Below are 6,000 nucleotides of genomic sequence, written 5' to 3'. Positions count from 1 at the left end.
ACTCCTTTGGCAGCTCTTTGGCACTGGGTTTTCAGAGACAATACAAACCAGGTTGGACAGGGCTCTGAGCACCCTGATCTAGTTAGCGGTGTCCCTGCTCGCTGCGGGGCGGTTGGACTCGATGACCTCTAGGGGTCCCTTCCGACCCAAAACTTTCTATGATTCTGTGATTCTGTGATCTCAGTCAGTGGGACAAGAGAGCTGGCAAATGTTGCAGTTGTGCTGCACCCACCCGCAATGGCAGCACGTCTGTTGCCCAGAAAACCTCTTCTCAATCACAAGAGACTGTTTTACAGGCAATAGGTGAAGCTCAGACCAAGCTTAACCCCTCGGACATTTTTCAAACTGGATTCAGGTATGCCCAAAGTGGATCTGGCTCAATAGCTTTAACAGACAGATAATTTATATGGAGGGAGTACTGAGTCATTACTACGTGAAATTACCTAGCCATAGCTGAAATACACTCTAGTGTTTCTTGTGCTTCTCCAGGAATTAGAGACTGGCATCTTCTGGAAGAATTCCTCTGCTGTCTCAATCTCGATGCCGATTTAACCGTGTTAACACAGGCCTCTGTGGATCCTGTGAGCTCCTCTACTCCTGTCCACGCAAGCCAGCCCTCCGCAACACCTCTGAAGCTGAGCGTAAGCACATTCAGCGGGAAATGAGACGCAAGATGCTAATTTTACAGCCTGGCGCAGGTGGGAGGAGTACCTGGTATCACTGCAGCCAAAAGGACAGCAAGATAAGTGAGAGGTAGCTTGTGTGCTCACATTCTTACATCAGAAAGACAGGCGGGAAGAGAATGAGGCCAGGTGGGTCTCCTGTGGTGAGGGATGAGATGTAGTACGTACAGAACACAGCAGGATGTATTTCACACAATACCAAGCCACCTCATGTCCAATTAACTGTGTTATATGTCTTTCTGCAATCAAATTATGATTAAGGACTACTTGGGCATGGGTTACTGATATTCATTTATAATACTTTAAGTGCTTTTAATAATCCAGTATTTTACAAAACGCTCCAGTTACAATGTCCTGTTCCCTGTCTTTCCCAGGTGTTCACATGGCAACGTCCTTTGCAATCAAACTAGTCTAATAAAAAAATCCAATTCAGAACGTAACCAAGCAATCTTCCTAGGCACCTGACAATTAACACAAATTTGCTGAAGAGGAGTAAGTTGTAGAGAAGATGACACGGCAAAGTCAGAGCATAGGTAATGTATATATCTGTGTGTTTGTGTGTGCTTGTTCACAGCGTACTCTCACATTAAAAAAAAAAAATTTTGAACAGAAATGTTAAACAAAGCACAAACTCCACAGCCTCAGCAGCAGCGGAATTAGAGATGCATAGCTGTATTCATCTCCCATTCATCTTCCCCATCCTGGAATGTGCAATATGTGCTTTAGCCCATCCCATTGCTGAGCACACAGTCAGCGTCTCAGCATGCTTGTAAGTTTTCCATTTGTTTTTCCGCGGCTCGCTAATGACTTGTAGCTGCCCCTGATCACCACCCTGCTGCAAAGACGATGACGAATTCAGCAGACCCTACATGCAAATGGCCAAGCGTGCACAACACTAACTGTTGGTACTGACAGGCAACTGGAGCTTTGCAAACCTGCTGGTGTTGTGTAACACGCCGAAAACATCGTCTCACGGAATAAGCACCATCGTCCTGCCAGCACAGCTCTTCCTCTGCAATCTGCCTCAGAGCAAAGAACCATCGTAAACTGATTCAATTGCATTTGGTAGCTACTTTAGTTAACCTTTAGAGGAAAGAAAGAAGTGAAAAAGAAATACATACCACTATTTTAGTTAAATATCACTATTAACTATTTTAGCTCTTTTTAGACACGAAAAAATGGCTTTGTTGATGAGACTACTTTGCCGTAGTATTGCTCCACTGATGCAGTTAGCAATACTGCAGGGGTGTCTCGTACATCAGTAAATTCTGCCAACTTATAACGCCGAAGCAATCTCTGCTATGGTTTTATCACTAACCTAGCCATTGGGCCCAGACAGGCCCCTGCTTTGGGAAATGGAGACACAATTGAGGCTCTGTGATTAATTCCTTCGGGGTAGACTCAGCAGGAAAGCAGACTCCCCGAGGTACTTTCTGCATATGTCTGCTCCTTCCTACAAACAGAGGCAAAGCTAACGGCTGACACACAGGATTCAGTGTATGGGTTTTTATACACTTCCATCCTAGAGAAGGGAAAGGATTTAACATTATCGGAATGAAACAAGGAATCTGATAAGGCTGCTGCTTCCATCTCAGATGTTGTGGACATTGGTGAGCTTCTGTGGGGATACACACATCTGCACTTCCTACAAGAAGTCATTTAAGTGAAAACCTTTCCCAGTCGCCACAGTGCTCAGTGTGATTCTTACACCCCATCATATAAATCTTCTTAGCTCACAAAACTCCCAGAAATATCCCCACTAATCATTCAGGTCAGTGGAGCAAACTGGATCTGCCCCGTTTTATCTTTCCTAGAAGAGAGAACACATTTTAAAGCACGCCAAATAAAATCAGTCCTCATGAGTCAGCAGGTTGCTGGCTTGTTTTTGCTGCTTTTTAGTGACAGAATCCCAGAGGAGCAGGCCTATGAGCACCCAGCAAGTTCAGGGTGCATTATCTGCATGCGTTCGATGCCTGTTAGTCAATAAAAGTACATTACCATGCCATCCTCCGCATTGCAGTCTAACCCCCGCTACCTGCACAGAGCTCCAATGCAAATAAATAGGAACGCCAGCTAAATCAGCATGCTGCGAAACTGTAAGAGGAATTCCTCTTTCTGTCCGTGTTCCTCCTGGATATCCTCAAGCTAACCATTCTTAACAAAAGGTGTTTCGTTCTGAATGCCCTGAGTCAGAATTTGCAGAAGTCTTTGGCAAGATTAAAATTAGTGGTTTGTAGGCTTCAGTTTAGCAAGATATTAAAGCATTTGCTTAACTTTAAGCATAGCAGCAGTGCTTTTGACTTCAGTCAGACCACTCACCTGTTTAGTTAGGTGAATGTTTACATACCTTGCTGAATAGGTGCCTTGGGGCTTTGTAACCATATGTCTCAAAAACTTCTGCCATCCTTAACCAAGCTTGTCCATATACCACCACGAAACGACCCTTTTTTCTCCTTTTTGCTGACAGTGTGTTTTATTCTCGTTGGAAAAACTGTCTGAGGTTGTTTTGCACTACCTAAACTTTAAGCTACATCTGTCCAGAAAAAAAGACAGTGCCCTTCCTGCATAGGACCTCAGAGGTAATCCGTGGAATCTCAGTAGGGCAGGAGATATACTTTATACTCTGGAACCACACACTGGCACGTAGCTTTTCCTGTTGGAAATAACATTCCTTTTTCAAAGCAGTAGGCTCAGGCATTACACACACCAGGTTTTGCTTTGTTTTTCAGAGAAGTATGGAACTTTGAAAACAGAAAGATCACAAGGAGTTAAACACACACTCACACACGCACAAAGAACGGTGAAAATACAAATCCACATGCAATGCTAGTTAAGAATCTGATGTGAAGCACACAATGTGAAATATAAAGCAACGGAACAACAATTCTCTGACTGGTGTAACTTTAAAGGCTTTGATGGATGAATTTCTTATTAATGCCGGACAAGTGAAAGAAGAAAATTGGGATCTCTTATACTGGAGGAAAATAAAAATGATAAATGATTGAATCAACAAAACAGCAGAGACTGTGATTCCAAATATTTTTAGAAGACAGATGCGCAATCCAAAAATATTGCCAACAGTAGCAGAAAAGCCCATAAGTAAAAATAAGCTGCGCATGTAAGAATAAGTGCAGGCCACGGAATCGGGGATTGCAAATCACTCGGAGTAATCTGGCATGCAAACAGAAAAGGTGGCAGCTTGGATACGCAAACATGATCACCTATACCGAAAAGCTGCTGAAGGGTAATGAAGTAAAGGGAAAGCAATAACAAAGAGCAAGGACCGAGGAGTCCCGGGAGGGGTGTCTGGAATTGTACCGCGACGCTGCTGGAATTTGCGTTTAATATTAATGATCAAGAAGAGGCGTTTAAACAATATCGTAATGAAACCTCCAGGTGATGTGAACTTGCTAATGAATGATAATGAAGGCAGAAAAATATTGCTGCAGAGCCAACAGAAATCAGGAGGACAGGAAGAAAGTGAGGTTCTGCTGGGAAGGAAATACAAGCTATAATTAGTGGGAGGAAATATGGAAAGGAGGGAGGCTGCGAGAGGGAATTAGGGACTAATATCAGGATTGACTAGTAGTCAGTTCTGAATTTTCATCAGGATGCTGATGAGTGAGACCAATAGGTGTAAAAGAAGGTATCACTCGATGTGGAGATATAATTATTAGTTGTCTCGTCTTCTGATGTAACAGCATGAGGCAGACTGTGTGCTGGCTTTGTGTGCCCGACTCCAGGCAAGCGTTGACCTGCAAACTGGTCTTTGCAGGAGCTGAGGTGAACGAGGGCAATCGGCGCCGTGCGAGCACAATCCAGGGCAAGGCTACAAGCCGCTTCAGAGGAGGGTTAGTGCCGGCGTGGACAAAGCAGCCTAATCCACAGCAGCAGCAGAATGACCGTGCTTCCATGTCCTCATGCCTGCACCCCAGATCAAGCAGCCAGCCTGGCTCTTTCCATCACAACAGAGACATGGTTTTGAAGTGATGGGAAGGATGGCTGCCCCTCTCGGCAGCAAGTTACTGATACTGGGGCCAAACTCTTTTCAGTGGTGCCCAGCGACAGGACAAGGGGCAACGGGAACAAACTGAAGCACAGGAAGTTCCAGCTGAACAGGAGGAAGAACTTCTTCCCTCTGAGGGTGACGGAGCCCTGGAACAGGCTGCCCAGGGAGGTTGTGGAGTCTCCTTGTCTGGAGATATTCCAGACCCGCCTGGACGCGGTCCTGTGCAGCCTGCTCTGGGTGACCCTGCTTGGGCAGGGGGTTGGGCTGGGTGACCCACAGAGGTCTCTTCTAACCCCAAATATTCTGTGATTCTGTGATTCTGTGATACCTCCTCTTCAAAAACTGCCCTACACCTGTCTCTGTGGGACAGCCTTCTGGCCCAGCTCCTGCCTTGGGTCTCTCCACCTCACGGCAGAAGCACCCAGCATCCACATTTGGCATCTCATTCTTAGCAAAGCCAAATTAAAAATTTCCTTGATTTCCAAAGAGTCTTACACCAACTTTGTGTCTGTGAAGACACGGAGGTGCCGTGACTCTCTGACCTCTGGCCCCAGGCCAACTGTTCTCAACAGATGTGACCCCCAGGCACCTCTGGTTATGATCTCTTGTAAACTTAGACCTCCGTAGTTCAAATGATTTCTCTGTGCTTCCACTTCATCTCTGTTAATTTAGGATGGCAATGTTGTCGAGATCCTTGGCAAGAGGTCATTACAGCCACACCAAATTGTATCACTTTTTCTCCTGGTTTCCGTTCTCTATTAGGTCCCCGTATTTCCCATTCTTTCTGAATACTGATGCCCTTAACTCTGTTTTCTGGCTTAACTCTCAGGCTTCTGTCCCCAGACTCAAAGCTCCAAGACTCCCCTGAAATGGCCTCAAGTTGAATCAGGGGAGGTTTAGATTGGATATTAGGAAAAGTGTCTTTACTGAAAGAGTGGTCACACATTGGAACAGGCTGCCCAGGGCAGTGGTGGAGTTACCATTCCTGGAGGTGTTCAAAAATCATGTAGATGTGGCACTTGAGGACATGGTTTAGCAGGCATGGTGGTGTTGGGGTGATGGTTGGACTTGATGATCTTAGAGGTCTTTTCCAAGCTTAGTGATTCTATGATTCTATGATCCTGGTTCCTGTGTGCCACTCTTTCTGCCTACCTGCACTTCTGGTCCCCACCACTTTCTCCATTCTCCTGCATATTTTCTATGACAAGGTGACCCACTTAATGGATGAGGGAAAGGCTGTGGATATTGTCTACCTAGGCTTTAGTAAAGATTTTGACACCATTCCCCACAACATTCTGCCGGAGAAAC

Source organism: Opisthocomus hoazin, chromosome 2 (assembly GCF_030867145.1).
Source record: "Opisthocomus hoazin isolate bOpiHoa1 chromosome 2, bOpiHoa1.hap1, whole genome shotgun sequence".
Taxonomy (NCBI): Eukaryota; Metazoa; Chordata; class Aves; order Opisthocomiformes; family Opisthocomidae; genus Opisthocomus; species Opisthocomus hoazin.
Note: the sequence above shows the minus strand (reverse complement) of the source record.